Below are 19,460 nucleotides of genomic sequence, written 5' to 3'. Positions count from 1 at the left end.
GCCGCCATCACGATGGCCATTTGTTATAAATAACATACTCTTTGCTAAAAATCAATTATTGTGCTAATTATTGCTTTTATATCATATAAAGCGCCGCCTTTTGGTTATTTAGCGCACTTATTTCGATTTCAAAAAACTCCATGTTATTCAAACACGTATGTGAATTTTTACCTCTCTACCTACATTATTCCGTGAAGCATTGAATTTACAAATGTTGACGGTCTTTTGGGTCACCCTGTACTTCAAATGAACTGGGAAAAGCTATATTCGAGTGGACGGATCTAAACAAGAAACATACTCCCCAACAAACGAGATCAATGTTTCCCCAGTGAACCATCTCGTTCGATATTTTATCCGCTGAAGTGAAGGATTTTCGCTACATAAAAAGTAGCAACAGTGCTTCAGTGTATATCGTAGTGTTTCTCAAGCGACTTCAAAATATTAGTCTGTGTGTCACATGAATTCACAAATAGATGTAAGTTACTTTTACGAGGTTGCGTTCCACTAATATACAGCGATTGTAGTTAACGCATTCAAACAAAAGCGTTTTTCTGAGTAGCCATGCGTGTATGACCGGAAGTCCCAACGGGCGAGGAACGTGGTCTTAAAACAATATGTAAAGCAGTATGTTTGCAGGAATTGTTGGAAATTACGGCTATTCTCCTCAATTACACAACCAGGTGGAACGTTACAGATAAAAACCCTGTCTGGTATAAGGATTGAGAAAGCAAACGATTTGTTTTGGTATAAGGACGCATACCAGAATTTGCCCAAAGTGGTTTAGCAAAACCTAAGCAGCCTAAATATGTACAAGTATGGCTTGCTCTGTGATAACGGTCTTCACCCTTACTGGTTTACCCCCTAGCGTTCCCGTGCTATTTCATTTGCTAGGCCATACACGGAATGTGCCTGTCGTAGTTCAGCCCACAGGAAGAAATCCATGTCTCAGCTTCACACCTTATAGGAGACACAATTTGTGCGCGCACCACAGTATTAAATCCAGTATAAGTACTGGGCATCACATAACTAACCGGATAATACGTGAACACATGTTACTGAAAATAGCAATTGTTACGTGGTTTTCCCGACAACAGTGAAGCACAGATCAGACTGGTTGGTTGGTTGGTTGATTTGCGGGAGGGGACCAAACAGCGAGGTCATTCGTGCCATCGGCTTAGGGAAGGAGGGGAAGGAAGTCGGCCGTGCCATTTCAAAGGAACCATCCCGGCATTTGCCTAAAGTACTTAGGGAAATCACGGTAAACATAAAAAACGATGGCGGGACGCGAGTCACAGATCAGACTTGCTGTCTTCATAACATATCTGTACGAGTTGGAGAGCTCACCTATAAGGCGGATGACTACATCTACGATTATCATTTCTCCCTTTCCGTCTTCCATTCGCGAATTGTGCCCGAGAACTTTATTTTTTTTTTTTAAATTTTCTCTTTCTGGTCATTTCACGGGGCTCCTGTGGGAGGAAGAAATACGAGGGCTTTTTTTTTTCCAATGTCCGATCGGTCGCGAAATTAAAACCGCAGTGAAAATGTTACCCCGCGGATGTGTTGCGCAGTGTGTCTGGTACACTAGTCGATCGCGTGACGTTGCACTTTTCAGTTAAGTGAGCACGTGAAGATGCCTGGAAGCCCGAGAATACTTTAATGGAGATCATCTTTGTTGGGGGTCTTCTATGGAAAAGATCTGGTATTAAGTTATGTAGAAATGCGTGCTTAATAAGTGTCTGTTAGATATTTAGAGGACGTTGATGGGTATGGAAGTAAAACAGAAATATCTCAGAATGACTTACGTCTATTGTTCGACATAGAAAATTACGAAACGCATTGTTTGTTAACATTCATACATAAATGGGTGCGATAGGGGAGAGTGGGTGAGTTTGGTGCAGCGGGTAAAATGACGCACGTCAATATGTCTTTAACTGTGAGAGCTAGTCTTATCTGATCGCTGCTGCCATCTGGAGCTTAGAACGCGGGAACCGTTACTTGCTAGTTGTCGATGCAAGGTGTGTGTTTTGTCTTAGTTCCTTCTAATGTTTGATCTCTAGTTTCTCAGACGTAACCCATTTCCTCTCATATTAAAATACAAGTTTTTATTTTTATGCATATCTCTGCACATTAACACTCACGATTATGTAAGTATCATTTCTCTTAAAGAAAGCGTGAAGATGGAACTATAGTATTATTTAAGCCGTGCCTGTTGGGGTAATTTAGCGCACAAAGGCCCAGTGCATCATTTTACCCCGCTCCAGTTTCACACTAATGCAAATAGGTAGCTAAATGAGATACGTTTATGTATATTTAATTAAAGTAAAAATAACATTGTGCATCATTTTTGTAAGAATGGTTCCCTTGTTCAGATACTGAGGACCTACACCAGTAAAACAGAGAGCTTCTTGGATGGCGGGTGAATTAAGAAATGCCGTCAGTGCTGTTTGTAATGGGACTACTATTAGAGCGCCATCCAGCACAACACAGACGCAGATCTGTACGTAGTATGTAGTGAATGAGGCAAAGATGGCAAGGAATGGTATCGATTTATTTCTTGTGCTTTTTGGTTCTAAGTATAGTAGGTGGGACTCTCCTGACAACTATTACTGTGTCTCCGGTCTGAAGAAGTATTTGTTATTTTACAGATATACAAGAGACCAATTACTGAATACGCTTATACTCGAGTCCTTTTTGTCGCTATTTTAAAAGAAAACTATTATTATTGTTTCGTATCTATCCCATAGTTACGCTGAATTTTCGCTATTTTCTTTCTGTAAACTATGTTTTTCATTGTTTTGCTTAGTAAACATAATATTCAGTAGATATTTTTGTATTATAAGATGTATGGTTTAAATACCTTACGCCACTCCTTGCGACAATTTCTCTCACTTACTGCCACATTTTACCAGCTACGTCGGGTCGAGTAAAATGACATAATGTAATGATCTCATAATTACAAGTTATTTTATAAAACTGTAGTTGTATATTTATGATTTTAATATATGTTACAATCTAGTAAATACATGCGGCTAATGCTATACGATAATTGGAGCCTCTAGGTATTTTAGAATAAAGGTTATAGCGCAAATCCTTAGGTACGTCAAATTCCCCCACTTTCCTCTAAATGTAAAGCACTTGTGTCGTTGCTGAGGAGTTCACTTCAAGTGTAATAAACGGGGACTTTTCTGTACCGTGTGTTATAAAAGCTTTATTTTTGACATCAGATTGAGCAACTAGTCTGAACATTTGATAAATGTTCGAAATCGCCTTGATAGAAAGTTGTCTTCAAACTAATATTGTTCAAGAGAGTTTAGAGTTTCCATCATTCACCCTTCTTAGATCCTCTACAGCGCGATGAAGCATGATTAGCAGAATACGCACTGCGTGCCAAAAAAGTGAGGCATCCAGAAGTCAGCCGGCCGGGGTGGCCGGGCGGTTCTAGGCGCTACAGTCTGTAACCACGTGACCGCTACGGTCGCAGGTTCGAATCCTGCCTCGGGCATGGATATGTGTGATGTCCTTAGGTTAGTTAGGTTTAAGTAGTTCTAAGTTCTAGGGGACTGATGACCTCAGAAGTTAAGTCCCATAGTGCTCAGAGCCATTTGAACCATCCGGAAATCACGTGTTATTTCGTACACATAAACATCACTGGCGGGTATGTAAATGATTAGACTTGAAATTCACTGTTACTAGTAGAACGGTCACCGGAGCACTTTTGTGTCCTTCGTGTTTGGTGTTGTTATCAGGCCGGGTAGGGAATATAACGGTTTGTTGTTGTTATCAGGCCGGGTAGGGAATATAACGGGAGTGAATAGGGTCCGATGTTGAGTGATCACTGTGAAGTACACGGAAATGCCACATACTCTTGTGAGACTGCGTTATCAGCACCTGACACATTTTGAATTTCCATTTGGCCAGCTGGATGAATCACGCAATATCCCAATCTGAAGGGGAACTGGACGTGACAGTGGCCCATTGTTGGACTGCATGGGAACGTGAGGGAGGCATACTCGTCGACAAGATTCCTGTTAACCACGTCTGACCACCAATAGAGGATCACCGTATTGTGCACAAAGCATATTGTAAACCCTTCATAACCACGCTTGCCGTGTAATGGACACCCTGCAATATTCTCTGTCATCCTCAGCCACTGGTCGCAGACTAAAAACAACTAGACATCCTCGAGATGACTGAGTGTTTGTGCTGTTCCCATCATTTCATCATCATTCCTGCAAGTGGCGAGATTGGACTGAGCAAAGGTTGGAATCTGTACGGGCGCTGATAACCGCGCTGTTGAGCGCACCACAAATCAAACGTCACCACCACCACCACCACCACCACCACCACCACCACCACTTGAGGATTACCCTACCATGCATCGGTCGCCGATAACATCACAACACATACGGTTGCTTTTAGTGTGATGCCGTGATTGGCAAGCATGGACTGAGATAGCATTGTGTTCAGTGACGACTGGCAGTCCTGCTTTGATATACGAGGTGCATTCAAGTTCTAAGGCCTCCGATTTTTTCTCTAATTAACTACTCACCCGAAATCGATGAAACTGGCGTTACTTCTCGACGTAGTCGCCCTGCAGACGTACACATTTTTCACAACGCTGATGCCATGATTCCATGGCAGCGGCGAAGGCTTCTTTAGGAGTCTGTTTTGACCACTGGAAAATCGCTGAGGCAATAGCAGCACGGCTGGTGAATGTGGGGCCACGGAGAGTGTCTTTCATTGTTGGAGAAAGGCAAAAGTCACTAGGAGCCAAGTCAGGTGAGTAGGGAGCATGAGGAATCACTTCAAAGTTGTTATCACGAAGAAACTGTTGCGTAACGTTAGCTCGATGTGCGGGTGCGTTGTCTCGGTGAAACAGCACACGCGCAGCCCTTCCCGGACGTTTTCGTTGCAGTGCAGGAAGGAATTTGCTCTTCAAAACATTTTCGTAGGATGCACCTGTTACCGTAGTGCCCTTTGGCTGGCTCTGAGCACTATGGGACTTAACATCTATGGTCATCAGTCCCCTAGAACTTAGAACTACTTAAACCTAACTAACCTAAGGACATCACACACATCCATGCCCGAGGCAGGATTCGAACCTGCGACCGTAGCGGTCTCGCAGTTCCAGACTGTAGCGCCTTTAACCGTTTGGCCACTCTGGCCGGCGTGCCCTTTGGAACGCAATGTGTAAGGATTACGCCCTCGCTGCCCCAGAACATGGACACCATCATTTTTTCAGCACTGGCGGTTACCCGAAATTTTTTTTTTTTTTTTTTTTTTTTTTTTTTTTTTTTTTTTTTTTTTTGGTGGCGGTGAATCTGTGTGCTTCCATTGAGCTGACTGGCGGTTTGTTTCTGGATTGAAAAATGGCATCCACGTCTCATCCATTGTCACAACCGACGAAAAGAAAGTCCCATTCGTGCTGTCGTTGCGCGTCAACATTGCTTGGCAACATGCCACACGGGCAGCCGTGTGGTCGTCCGTCAGCATTCGTGGCACCCACCTGGGTGACACTTTTCGCATTTTCAGGTCGTCATGCAGGATTGTGTGCACAGAACCCTGGAGGCGATCTGTTCAACAGTCATTCGGCGATCCCCCAAAACAATTCTCTCCACTTTCTCAATCATGTCGTCTGACCGGCTTGTGCGAGCCCGAGGTTGTTTCGGTTTGTTGTCACACGATGTTCTGCCTTCATTAAACTGTCGCACCCACGAACGCACTTTCGACACATCCATAACTCCATCACCACATGTCTCCTTCAACTGTCGATGAATTTCAATTGGTTTCACACCACGCAAATTCAGAAAACGAATGATTGCATGCTGTTCAAGTAAGGAAAACGTCGCCATTTTAAGTATTTAAAACAGTTCTCATTCTCGCCGCTGGCGGTAAAATTCCATCTGCCGTACGATGCTGCCATTTCTGGGACGTATTGACAAAGAACGCGGCCTCATTTTAAAACAATGCGCATGTTTCTATCTCTTTCCAGTCCGGAGAAAAAAAATCGGAGGCCTTAGAACTTGAATGCACCTCGTAGATCACCATCATCGGCGAGTATGGCAGCAACTTGCGGGCAGGTCCCATTCTTCCAACGTTTTGGAGAGACACAGTGGTATTACTCCAGTTGTCATAGAGAGGGGAACCATCAGGCAGATCTTTAGGTCACGGCTGGTAGTGACTGAGTGTACTCTGATGGCACAGTGGTAGGTCAAGTACGATTTCCGTCCTCACATGTTACCTCTCACACAATAGTACTGTGGTGTCCACTTTTCAACATGACAGTACTCATCAATATAAGGCACTTGTCTCTATGAATAGTCTGCGAGATGTTGAAGTACTCCCTTGGCTACCAAAATCTCCAGACCTGTCCGACAATGCGTGGGATCATCTTGGACGTCATTTCAATCTGAGTTCCAGTATCTGTGATATCAAGTACTAGTTACAACAGTTGTGGTCCAGCTTACTTGAGGAGAGGATACAGAGGCTTCGTGATAGCCTTCTCAACCAAATCAGTGTATGAATGAAAGCCAGACGCACTCATGTTGATAAAGGACATCATATTGGTAAGTGGGCTCGTGCTGTTTAGTCACTGAAATAATATCATATACGCTTTCTGTCAAGCACTGTGTAAGGTACCCCTTATTTGCAGATAAGAGCACATTTTATTTTATTTCCAGTTCTGCTATTTCACATGGCTGACGTGAATATATCAGAGCTGTAGTGCCTACAGAGTAAGGAGCGAGCGGTAGGTACCCACACTGGCTAACAGAGGCGGTTGGCCATCTGGCGGTTTCAGAGTCAGTGGGATGAAGTGGCGATGCAGAAATCGCTCGTTACATCAGCAAAGAGATACATGTATTCTAGCGCGAATCAAGTAATTGTTATTAATAAAATACTTGCTAACAAAAGTTGGCGTTTGTCACTCAGAGATTAGAAGGAGTCTACAGGTCACAAATACTATCTTTCAGAAATTTTACAATGCCAGAATACTTTGATATTAATAGTTAAATGAATAACTTTGGCATAACCGAAGATGTACGATCTTATACGAACTATACAGATTGCACGCTCATGTTACAGACCGGATGCCATAGTCGACAGTCGTCGATAGGTCCCTTTCGATTTAGCCTTGGGATAGACCACGCTCTCCTACCATTAATACTTAGCTTATAATCATCGTGAAAAAGTTCATTTTACAGTGTCTCTTAAATAAACGCATCATAATGGCACCCCGTATGTAAAACGTAGACAGTAGTATTGCACTTCCAGAATCCGACGGCTCAGCTAGGGGCATAAAACTACGAGAGCGTCACCACATAACAGGTAGGAAGAATTCCAATGCGGCGGCTCATGAAATCAGTTCAAGAATAGACTGGCTTAACTATCGCAAAACTCGGGTGAGAAAGCGTGGGCAGTTATACTATGCGCCAGTTACACCAGCATCTACGGACGCGCCGGCTAAAGTCACAGTTCTGGTGGTTTAGTGCTCCAAGATGCTACTCCAGGCGGGTGTGAAATGAATGTGCGCGACGGAAAAATAATAAACGCTAAAATGATGATTTGACCCTGTGTGACTACCCCCTGAAGCAGATCTTAGGATCTCTTAGTTCTATAAATTACAATCTAAACATAAATGTATGATGAAGGCAACCAATCCTACTAAATGATAAACGTTGTTGTTTAATGTATTTTTATTATAGCCCTTTAAGTACAATTGCCTATATTTCCTAACTAAAATTATTAATCAATTGCCCAACTCTTCCCCTTATTATGACTGCGCGACCTAATACCAATAACACGAAATGACTGACATCGTCTACGTGCCAAACACCAGAAGACACTACTTTCAAACATGATCTATGGTGGTGTGGAACCTCAGTGGAAATAAACCAACGTGATCATAGCTGTTTAGCTTTTATAGCCATAATAAGCCGAATCACCGTATTTACTGCGTCCAGCGCGTCGAAGTGATGGTTCTCGTACTCGTCTGCGACGATGGAAGAACTCCAGCCACAAACAACTCTTTCAAACACTAGGACGGCAGAAGGCGGTCCTCTGACTAACATACTCTAATACTTTCTTCTCCTCTCTGTGTTCTACAGACGAGAAAGCGAACTTCCAGGTACAAGGACGGAGTTCAGATAACGTCTCAACTTAAGTATATGCAGAGAAAGTGCTCTGAACTACTGAACGTTGCGTACTGAACGGCTACTTCCAACCCGGAGGGGAAGTCCAGAATCGTATAGGTTCGCTACAGTACAGTGCCTAACTGTTCTAACAGTAAACTCTCCTGAGAGCAAAGACATCAAGTCCGTATGTACCAACAAAACATATCGAGCGGCAGTCACACATGGGCGCTCACAACGGAAGACCATGTCTCTCCACCGCTGGCCTCCAAGCAAGGCTCAGCTCCCCAGCATCGTAATTCCGAAAACGAATCATATTCACGAATCCACGGAATATTTTCCCTCTCTATAGAATCTTCCGAACGCCGACCAACCATATTTTAGTCTTTTGTCGTCCAGCGCGAAAAATTTGCGAGGAAATACCTATACCCAAACAATGGTAAGCTTCTGACAAGGGAACCTCCCCATCGCACCCCCCTCAGAATTAGTTATAAGTTGGTACAGTGGATAGGCCTTGAAAAACTGAACACAGATCAATCGAGAAAACAAGAAGAAGTTGTGTGGAACTATGAAAAAATAAGCAAAAATACAAACTGAGTAGTCCATGTGTAAGATAGGCTACATCCAGGTCGGTGCAAACACATGACTGCCGTGGTCCCGTGGTTAGCGTGTGCAGCTGCGGATCGCTAGATCCTTGGTTCAAGTCTTCCCTCGGGAGAAAATTTTAATTTTTTATTTTCAGACAATTATCAAAGTTCAGGCACTCACATATAATCAACTTCGCTCTCCAAAATTCCAGGACATGTACATATTTTCTTGGACATATGCAGGATTTGACGGTCTACAAACGGATAAATTTGAAAACGTTAAAAACATATGTTTTGACAGAGCACAGACAAAACTGTGCGGCTGTGAAACTGTTGCATTCATTTGTTGCAGTTTATGTGACAAACTCTTATGTTTTCACACTTTTTTGGGACTGATTATCACATCCACAAGAAAAACTAAATTGGGCAAGGTAGAAGAATCTTTCTACCCATTCGCCAAGTGTACAAGTTAGGTGGGTCGACAACATATTCCTGTCATGTGACGCACATGCCGTCACCAGTGTCGTATAGAATATATCAGACGTGTTTTCCTGTGGAGGAATCGGTTGAGCTATGACGTTGCAATCAAATGTTTTCGGTTTCCATTGGACAGGCACGTCCTTTCGGCTACTAATCGCACGGTTTTGCGGTGCGGTCGCAAAACACAGACACTAAACTTATTACACTGAACAGAGACGTCAATGAACGAACGGACAGATCATAACTTTGCAAAGATAAAGAAAGTAAACTTCTCACTCTAGGGAAGATTTGAACCAAGAACCTCTCGTTCCGCAGTTGCTCACGCTAACCACGGGACCACGGCGCTCCTGAACTCGGACTCTTCTAGATGCTGCCCGTCTTGCACCTGGACTACTCAGTTTGTATATTTTGCTTAGTTTTCTCATAGTTCCACACAACTTCTTCCTGTTTTCTCGATTGATCTGTGTTCAGTTTTTCAAGGCCTGTCCACTGTGCCAACTTACAACTAAATCTGAGGGGGGTGCGATGGGGAGGTTCCCTTGTGAGTAAAAAGCCTTGGAAATAACCCAGCCTGCGTGGTTTCCGAGGTGCCGCTTCTTCGTTCCTCTCACCTGCGTCCAAGATCTGCAAAGTTCGGAAGTATTAACCAGTTATCCTTCCGGCCCTGCTACAATAGCGGCCAGTCGCGACTCAATTGTGCCCCAGCGCTCAGGTGTCCTAACGTTCGTCTTGCTACTTCCTGTGTGTAAGCAGGACCATCACACCTGTGTGGGCCTTCCACCCAGGGCTGGAGTTCCGCCTGCCGTTTCATTTGCACTGGTGTTCCAACCTCTCCTAGTACAGCCAATCATTCATTACGCCGTTTCTAAATTAAAGACACTCCGCCATCTTTCATGCAATAAGCGTTAACAATTATTTACAAGGCGTACGTGACAATGTCAGTCTCCTTTAAATATTCATATATACGATGTACAACCAATCAAATGATATCTAATTGTGGTTGTAGTTCACGGCAAAGTATGTGGGTGAGTGCTTGTGAGGTGCGAAATTGTAGCCACCTTACAGTGCAAGAGAGGGGGGTTCTTGCAAGTGTATCACTGTTTCTACACTTGCACCTAATTTTCAGGCTGGAAATTATAATGAGGGTTGCTTGCGCTGGCGCACCTATACCTCTGCGTAAGCACTCACACTGTGACGTCACGCTTGCCCCCTTTCATGTAGGTCTCAGCTGAACGCTTGTGGTGGCTTTTAACGGAGCGTTCTACATGTCACGAACTCCGCGATTTTATTTAACAGCTTGACATCTGAGTTGGTGTTTCAACATTTTTTCTTCTTATCACTCACATCAGCGTCTAGTATCAATAGATGTCTCTAGTGGTGTAAAGCGAGATACGGAAAGATAGACGAAGACTTACAGCAGCGAATGGCTGTAAGATGTGATGTTGGGAAATATGACATTGCACGTTCACCTCCGGCTGGGATCGTGTAGCAGCGAGAGTGATCGGCGGCCGCAGCCGTAAATCCTGTCGTTGTTTACGTGGCGTGGCGTTCGCTGCGACGCCGTCGCTCACCGACGTCTCGCTGATTTACGACTCAGGGCGGACGCCGCTGGGAACGCGTCTCTAGCTGCGACCGCGTCGCCGCTGGCATCCATCATCGAAAACCGAGATCCGCTGTCCTGGCACGAGACGTCCCGCACAATAACACTGAAATATACGCCATGTCGAAAAACTGCGAGTCGAAACTCATGACGATAATAGACCAATGTTGCGTCGGAGGACTGTGAAATGCGAATGGTTCAAATGGTGCAAATGGCTCTGAGCACTATGGGACTTAACATCTGAGGTCATCAGTCCCCTAGAACTTAGAACTACTTAAACCTAACTAACCTAAGGACATCACACACAATCATGCCCTAGGCAGGATTCGAACCTGCGACCGTAGCGGTCGCGCGGTTCCAGACTGTAGCGCCTAGAACCGCTCGGCCACTCTCGCCGGCGAAATGCGAATGACCCCATCAGACAACTCATGTACTGATACAACGTAGGACGTATGGTCATAAAGGCATCTACCAGCACTACAAGGCGTATTCGAAAAGTAAAGTCCCATTACGTGCGAAATGGAAACCATTGTGAAAATCCAATGGAACTTCGCACACATGTGTTGGGCAGTGCTTTTAGTGTGCCTGTCGATCGCTTCACGTCTCTCTTTCCAGTCCAGAGCACAAAATGTTCACGTAGATATGCCTAAAACAACAGTGTCTCCTCCCGATTATGTGGCTCTGGTGAGGGGTTTCGCCTGAAGCTATGCAGCCCACATAACATAAATGTCATGAGTTTCTTTCTTCAACACAATTTTCAGCTGCATTCTGCAGGGGCAATGAAGACGCTCTCTCCCTCTGTTGTTCATCTCTGCTCATACGAACCGCTGGCTACGAAAACAACATTTTGGCACAAACAACTAAAGGCGGGCCAACGTAGAGAACTGGCGGAAAGCGCAGGCCGTTGCTTTCTGTGACGATTGTACTGGAAAGTTTGTACAACGCCACGAGCGGCGACTACTTGGAGAGGTAGCTCGAAGGTGTGGCTAACTGTTGTGAATAAAAATTTTTTGATTTTCAAAGTGGTTTTCATTTCGCTACCGATCGAATCTTACTTTCCGAACAGCCCTCATATAAAAATAAATGTATGTGTTAATTGGGTTCCGGACGATGTCCAACGTATAACTAGGTTCTAGCGTTTGGTTAACTGCAAGTGGTAAATATAAGGCATTGTGATCTAGCAGGAGAAGGAATCTTCTCATTACAAAACATTTATTTAAATTACAATCAGGAATGTAGGAATAAAAAGTATAAAATAATTTTTGATGTCTTCTTACAGGTTCCTTCTAACCCGTTACAGATAGTTCTGAAGATTTGTGATTATGAATTTTTATTAGTTATGAAAATATAAAATTGTTTAGGCCTTTGTGGCCACTTGTTCGCGAACTGCATGTTGGGCTCTCTATCGAATTCTCTGGCCAATATAAATGTAGGCTTCTGCGGCCATTGTCACATTCAATAAAGTTTTTCTGGGTTTGTGACCGCATTGTCAATATATACACTACTGGCCATTAAAATTGCTACACCAAGAAGAAATGCAGATGATAAACGGGTATTCATTGGACAAATATATTATACTACAACTGACATGTGATTACATTTTCACGCAATTTGGGTGCATAGATCCTGAAAAATCAGTACCCACAACAACCACCTCTGGCCGTAATAACGGCCTTGATACACCTGGGCATTGAGTCAAACAGAGCTGGGATGGCGCATACAGGTACAGCTGCCCATGCAGCTTCAATACGATACCACAGTTCATCAAGGGTAGTGACTGACGTATTGTGACGAGCCAGTTGCTCGGTCACCATTGGCCAGACGTTTTCAAGTGGTGAGAGATCTGGAGATCTGGAGAACATTTTATGTATCCAGAAAGGCCCGTACAGGACCTGCAACATGCGGTCAGGCATTATCTAGCTGAAATGTAGGGTTTCGCAGGGATCGAATGAAGGGTAGAGCCACGGGTCGCAGCGCATCTGAAATGTAACGTCGACTGTTCAAAGTGCCGTCAATGCGAACAAGAGGTGACCGAGACGTGTAACCAATGACACACCCCATACCATCACGCCGAGTGATACGCTAGTATGGCGATCACGAAAACACGCTTCCAATGTGCGTTCACCGTGATGTCGCCAAACACGGATGCGACCATCATGATGCTGCAAACAGAACCTGGATTCATCCGAAAAAATGACGATTTGCCATTCGTGCACGCAGATTCGTCGTTGCGTACATCATCGCAGGCGCTCCTGTCTGTGATGCAGTGTCAAGCGTAACCGCAGCCATGGTCTCCGAGCTGATAGTCCATGCTGCTGCAAACGTCGTCGAACTGTTCGTGCAGATGGTTGTTGTCTTGCAAACGTCCCCATCTGTTGACTCAGGGATCGAGACGTGGCTGCACGATCCGTTACAGCCATGCGGATAACATGCCTGTCATCTCGCCTGCTAGTGATGCGAGGCCGTTGGGATCTAGCACGGCGTTCCGTATTAGCCTCCTGAACCCACCGATTCCATATTCTGCTAACAGTCATTGGATCTCGACCAACGCGAGCAGCAATGTCGCGATACGATAAACCGCAATCGCGATAGGCTACAATCCGACCTTTATGAAGGTCGGAAACGTGATGGTACGCATTTCTCCTCCTTACACGAGTCATTACAACAACGTTTCACCAGGCAACGCCGGTCAACTGCTGTTTGTGTATGAGAAATCGGTTGGAAACTTTCTTCATGTCAGCACGTTGTAATGGTCGCATCCGGCGCCAACCGTGTGTGAATGCTCTGAAAAGCTAATCATTTGCATATCACAGCATCTTCTTCCTGTCGGTTAAATTTCGTGTCTGTAGCACGTCACGTTCGTGGTGTAGCAATTTTAATGGCCAGTAGTGTAATACGCTTTTATGTAGGAATAAAAAGTATAAAATAATTTTGATGTCTTCTTACAGGTTCCTAACCAGTTACAGATAGTTCTGAAGATCTGTGATTATGAATTTTTGTTAGTTATGAAAATATAAAATTTTTAGACCTTTGTGGCCACTTGTTCACGAACTGCGTGTTCGGTTCTCTATCGAAATCTTCGACCAATATAAACGTAGGCTTCCGCGACCATTGTCACATTCAATAAAATTTTTATGGGTTTGTGACCGCATTGTAAATATATATAAAACTACCGACGAAACAGACACCGCTCATTAACACTAACGGAAAAAATATGGCCAACACACATAAGGAGTTGTGTGACATAAACGAAAGTTAGTAGGCGTCTTTCTGCATTCGAAAGATAGTTATTCAAATTCCGCACCATTGGCACAAGAATGGCGCTTGTATCGCGACTATGAAGGTTGATGTCTGGTTTACTTTAAATACACGTTGTCACCGGTCGTCAGCGTTTGTTACCTTTGAGATTGGACGTGGTAAATCGATTTTGTCCAAGAACGCCTTTAAGGCGACAAAGACGCCATTACAAATACCTCACTGAGTTTGAACGAGGTAATAATAGAGCTACGAGAAGCCGGATGTTCCTTCTACGATATCGCAGAAAGACTTGGCAGGAATGTAGCCATTGTACACGATTGCTGGAAGCGGTGGTCACGATAAGCTCCCGAGCCAGACGGCCTGTAGTGCTCATACCACTGACCCCAAAACACCACCGTCTGGACTTGAGTGGTGTCAAGCGAGAGCTCATTGGAGGGCAGGTTGGAGATCTGTTGTGTTTTATAGTGAAAGCTGGTTCTGCCTCGGTGCCAGTAATGGCAGTGTGTTGGTTAGGAGGAGGACAGTTGAAGGCTGGCAACCGAACTGTCTACTTGCTAGATACACTAGACCTACACCTGGAGTTATGGTGTTGGGTACGATTTTGGATGACAGCAGAAGCAGTCTCGTGGTTATACTACGACAGCAAAATTTTACCTCAATTTGGTAAATTCGTCCATTTGCGTTGCCATTCATGAAAAGTGTTCCAGGGGGGTTTTCCAACAGGATAATACTCACCCACGCCGCTGCTGTAACGCAATATGCTCTACAGAGTATCGACGTATTGCCTTTGCTTGCTCGATCACCAGATCTGTCTCCAATCGAGTACACATGGAACACCATCGGACAACACCATTGTCATTCACAATCAGCAGCCTCTGGATCATGGGGCCCCGGGTTAGATTCCCGGCGGGGTTGGGGATTTTCTCTGCCCGGGGACAGCATGTTTGTGCTGTCCTTATCATTTCACCATCACCACCACCACCACCACCACCACCACCACCACCACCACCACCACCACAATCAGCATTAACTAGTTCCATATTGAGCTACCAAATGCAACTGGCATAGAATTCCATCCCACAAACTGGCATCCGGCACTTGTAGAACATACAACCGGCCCAGGCGAGGGTTAAAGCTTTGTGTCGTGTAGTCATTAAGGGCACACGAGTGGTCCTCCTTCTCCGAAAGCCCATATCGATGATATTATTTGAATAGTTCGTACGTTGACACTTGTTGATGGCCCAGCATTGAAATCTGCGACAATTTGCGGAAGCGTTGCACTTCTGTCTCGATGAACGATTCTCTTCAGTCGTCGTTTGTCCCGTTCTTGCAGGATCTTTTTCCGGCCGCAGCGATGTCGGAAATTTAATGTTTTACCGGATTCCTGATATTCACGATATTCTAAATTCCTTATATTCCAAGTTTCGTTACATCAAAAGAACTTTGCGTACCTGTTAAAGCTCCTCAAATGACGACTACGTAAACTGTAAATTGACGTGGCATTTGCATGCAAGACTTTGTTTGTGGATGAAGAATCGCTTACAAATTATCAGGACATCAGTCCCAGGAAAACTTCGAACCAATGATTAGTAGCGATCCACCCTGTGTTAGAGACCAGATGTCCATAACGTTCCATTATCATTTCAAAACATCATAACTGAGATATTGCTAGATTATTGTGGTTTGTTGTAAAAGTTTAGCAGCTCTCAATGTACCCACATTTGGATGATTGCATTTAACATTCTGGCGGTTACACAGGTTGTTAATGTAGCAAATGGTTCAAATAGTTCTGAGCACTACGGGACTTAACATCTGAAGTCATCAGTCCCCTAGAACTTAGAACTACTTACACCTAACTAACCTAAGGACAGCACACACATCCATGCCCGAGGCAGTATTCGAACCTGCGACCGTAGCGGTCGCGCGGTTCCAGACTGAAGCGCCTAGAACCGCTCGGCCACTCCGGCCGGTGTTAATGTACCAGCATTTCACATTTACAATGACTTATGTCGCGCTTACCCATTAATCTCTGGTCTTACTAGTCTGCAAACCACAAATAAATGCCTGGCGGAGGATTCATCGAACCACCTTCACAATAATTCTCTATTATTCCACTCCCGATCAGCGCGCGGAAAAAAACGAACACTTATATCTTTCCGTGCCAGCTCCGATTTCCCTTATTTTATTATGATGATAGTTTCACCCTATGGATGTCTGCGTCGATAACATATTTTCGATTTCAGAGCTGGTGATCGAAATTTCGTGGGAAGATTTCGCCGCAGTGAAAAACGCCTTTGTTTTAAATCCTGTATCATGTCGCGTAACTTACGGGATTTGCAAGGTTACGGAGAAATCTCCGTGACGTCACGAGGGTACCTGTCAGAAGTCGCAGGCAGCGTGTCCCGTAGGCTACGGTTCAGCTCAGGGTACCTACCTATCCGGAGTTCTTAAATGAGAGCTCCAGGTGACGGAAGTAGAAGAGAGCTATTTGGCGGCCCAAAGCGGCGGCGAGTCGGTAATGAGGATGGCTGTGGACGGCACGTAAAACAGCGGAGCCGGAGTCCCGGCAGAGGCGCAGGTGGCGCCGGCGCTGAAGGCGCGGCACTCAAGCCGCCTGAATTAGTAAGCAGGCTGTCGCCGGCTGCATACTTCATACCGCCAACGCCGCCGCCACTGGCCCGTGGGCGCCGCTCCCAGCACTTCGCACGCCTACACCTCTTCCGTGGACGTTCTTTGGAACTCGCCACTTTGGGAAGAGCGTCGCTCATTCTGTGGCTGGTGGAGGCGGTTTACGAAGCTGAATGAAGAATCACTGAATAATTAATTTGGCTATCCGTTTTTCTTGTCTTCCTAAAAATGGCGATATTAAATCTCACTTGAGAATCTTCTGCTGTCCCGAAAGCGGCGGCATCAGGCTCCATCACATTTAGTGACAGTGAAAGGGTACAGTACCGCCCGACATTGAAAATAGGTACAACATTCTACGTTATTCTTGTCAGAACAACATATTTTTTGTAATAATAACACAGTTCCACTTAATACACCGAAGCTGGATACCAGTGTAGGAAAAAGGGCAATTTATTTGTTTAATTGATCACATGTGCACTCCCACAAAATAAATCCCTATATCCAATTTGGTGAGATCTGCGAAATGAATGAATGTATGGTCGTCTGCTAACCGCAGATAGTGAATGTGCAATATATGATCATCTTTGAGATGGTCCTTTGGTCACCTTTGGTGGAACCAAAGAGATGAAATTTACCTGGGCTTTGAGCGCCTGAAATGTGGCTGACCAATACGGTAGCATGGTCTTCCCCCACCTCGGCGAAGGTGCGAGATGACCTGAAGAACGGCCATGTTTCAGCACTCTGCCGCTGGATCTTGCGATGGTAAGACCTCTCTTAGGTGTGTTCCGTAAAGACAAAAGAGTGGAGAGAATGGTATGCATGTGAAATGCTTGGAATAATAATTTCTCTATTCCAGGAACTTTTGGGGGGAGAATTAAATGACAGGCAGGTAATATTAAGGGGATCATAGTAATCTTCGGAAGTGACCAACGGTCACAATGAAACAAGTGTAGCAATAAGTTGAAATACTTGCGAGTGCTAGTACTAAGTTGAAATACTTCCGAGTGCTATAGTTAAGCTGAATTACTGGCGTGTGTACTATAAGTTGGAAATATTTAAGAAATGGCGTGTGCAGGACTTGAAATTAGAGACGAGTACTTCCACGTGGTGAATCTGTGTATGAGACAAAAGATAAAGAGAAGTACTCATCCATGGTATCAGTTGAGGACTCGCGTGTGTGACGAATATGTTCTTAATATTACCTTTGCGTGTTATGTTTTCGTGTGACGCTGGATTCAAACTATAAAACTCTGACAGAGAAGCAAGACGAGTCAGCCGTCTATCCAGCAACGGCACTTGGCTTGCATTGCACAGGAAGACGTGCATATATCCTCCAGAGTTCGTAGTAGGAAAGAAAAGTCATGAAGTGGGGCAGTGTCGTGTGAAACTGGGATGAATACTAATTGAAGTGGGAAAGCTGAAAGTGAAGTGATTCCAACGTTTTGACTATTCTTTGTGATGTCTTGTATGTTGCCAGTGTGATGTATTTCATGTAATTTAAGTATGTGTGGTTTGCATGGGAGAGTAGCAAGATAGGTTCAGAGGCAATGGGTTATGCATGTTCCTTTTTGTACCCCTTGGTCTGGAGGAAATTTTCGTGATGATGGGTGTGAGAGTCGAAGTGTGAGATATAGCAAAAGATCCACCATCCTATCCAGGAAGTGCACTGTAGCGTTAGATAATTACGAGACCATAAGATAGAGAATCACCAATGTAACGCCATGCCCACTGGGCGGAGTTTCTCATGTGTAATTGTTGTATAAAATGTAATGGTGTGTTTAGGTTATCTTTGAACCATAATAGAATTTATCGGAATAAAAAAGATAGTGAAAAGAAAAGTATTGGTGGCCTTGTTCTTCGAATAGTGCGTAGTCATGATATCCAAAATTTATAATGTGTGCGCCATTCACATTCAGTGCGAAGGCGAAGTGTTGATCAAAGCCGTTGGGTAAGAAAGAAAATGTGGTATTGCCAGTGCGTAGTGAACAATCAGAGTTGTGTAAATTACTAATAGATGTGCGTCATCCGTTTTCGTTGCGTATTATTCAAACAGGAGAATAATTTGAGGTTCACTGTGGGTACTAGAGCTCATAATCAGTCATTGATGTTTTTGCCTGGCAGACCACTCATCTTGCAGGCCTGACTGCTTGATGCCACAGTATGAGCAAGGCATGTGGGTGCCTCTCAACAGCTTCTCTATACGGAACTGTCGCCTCGTTTCGTATTCGATTTACTGGCGTCACTAAGTTGCTGGCTTGCCTATCCGTGAATGGCAGCAGCAGCGCTATCGATAAGAGCACTGTCGTATTATCTTTGAAGCGACCGCTGGTATTTCCGGCTCGTCGTGTGTCGGCAGTTCGGTTGGGATTGAGCACCAGTGAGCTTCGGACAGCGAGTACTCGCCCAACCGTTTCCGGGCCCCTTCAGTTGGTCGTCTTGCGGGACGTGGTTAGGTTCCTTCCTTGTGCGGAGATGTTGGGTGGCCAATGGCCAAGTGTTCCCTCTGCATGGTTGGGTCCGAGCCAGTGTCTCAGGGTCGGCGTGCGTCCGAAGTTCAGTCGGGACGCAGCGCCAGTGAGGTCTGGTCAGCCAGTACTCGCCGACCGCTTGCGACACACGTGCATTGTCCGACGGAAGGAGACTGGTGCGGAAACGACCATTGGTTGGTCGTTCGGTCGGTCGTCTCATCGGGCGACGTGTATTTGGTCGCCGACCGAATCTCTCTCTCTCTCTCTCTCTCTCTCTCTCTCTCTGTGTGTGTGTGTGTGTGTGGAC

Source organism: Schistocerca nitens, chromosome 8 (genome assembly GCF_023898315.1).
Source record: "Schistocerca nitens isolate TAMUIC-IGC-003100 chromosome 8, iqSchNite1.1, whole genome shotgun sequence".
Lineage (NCBI taxonomy): Eukaryota > Metazoa > Arthropoda > Insecta > Orthoptera > Acrididae > Schistocerca > Schistocerca nitens.
Note: the sequence above shows the minus strand (reverse complement) of the source record.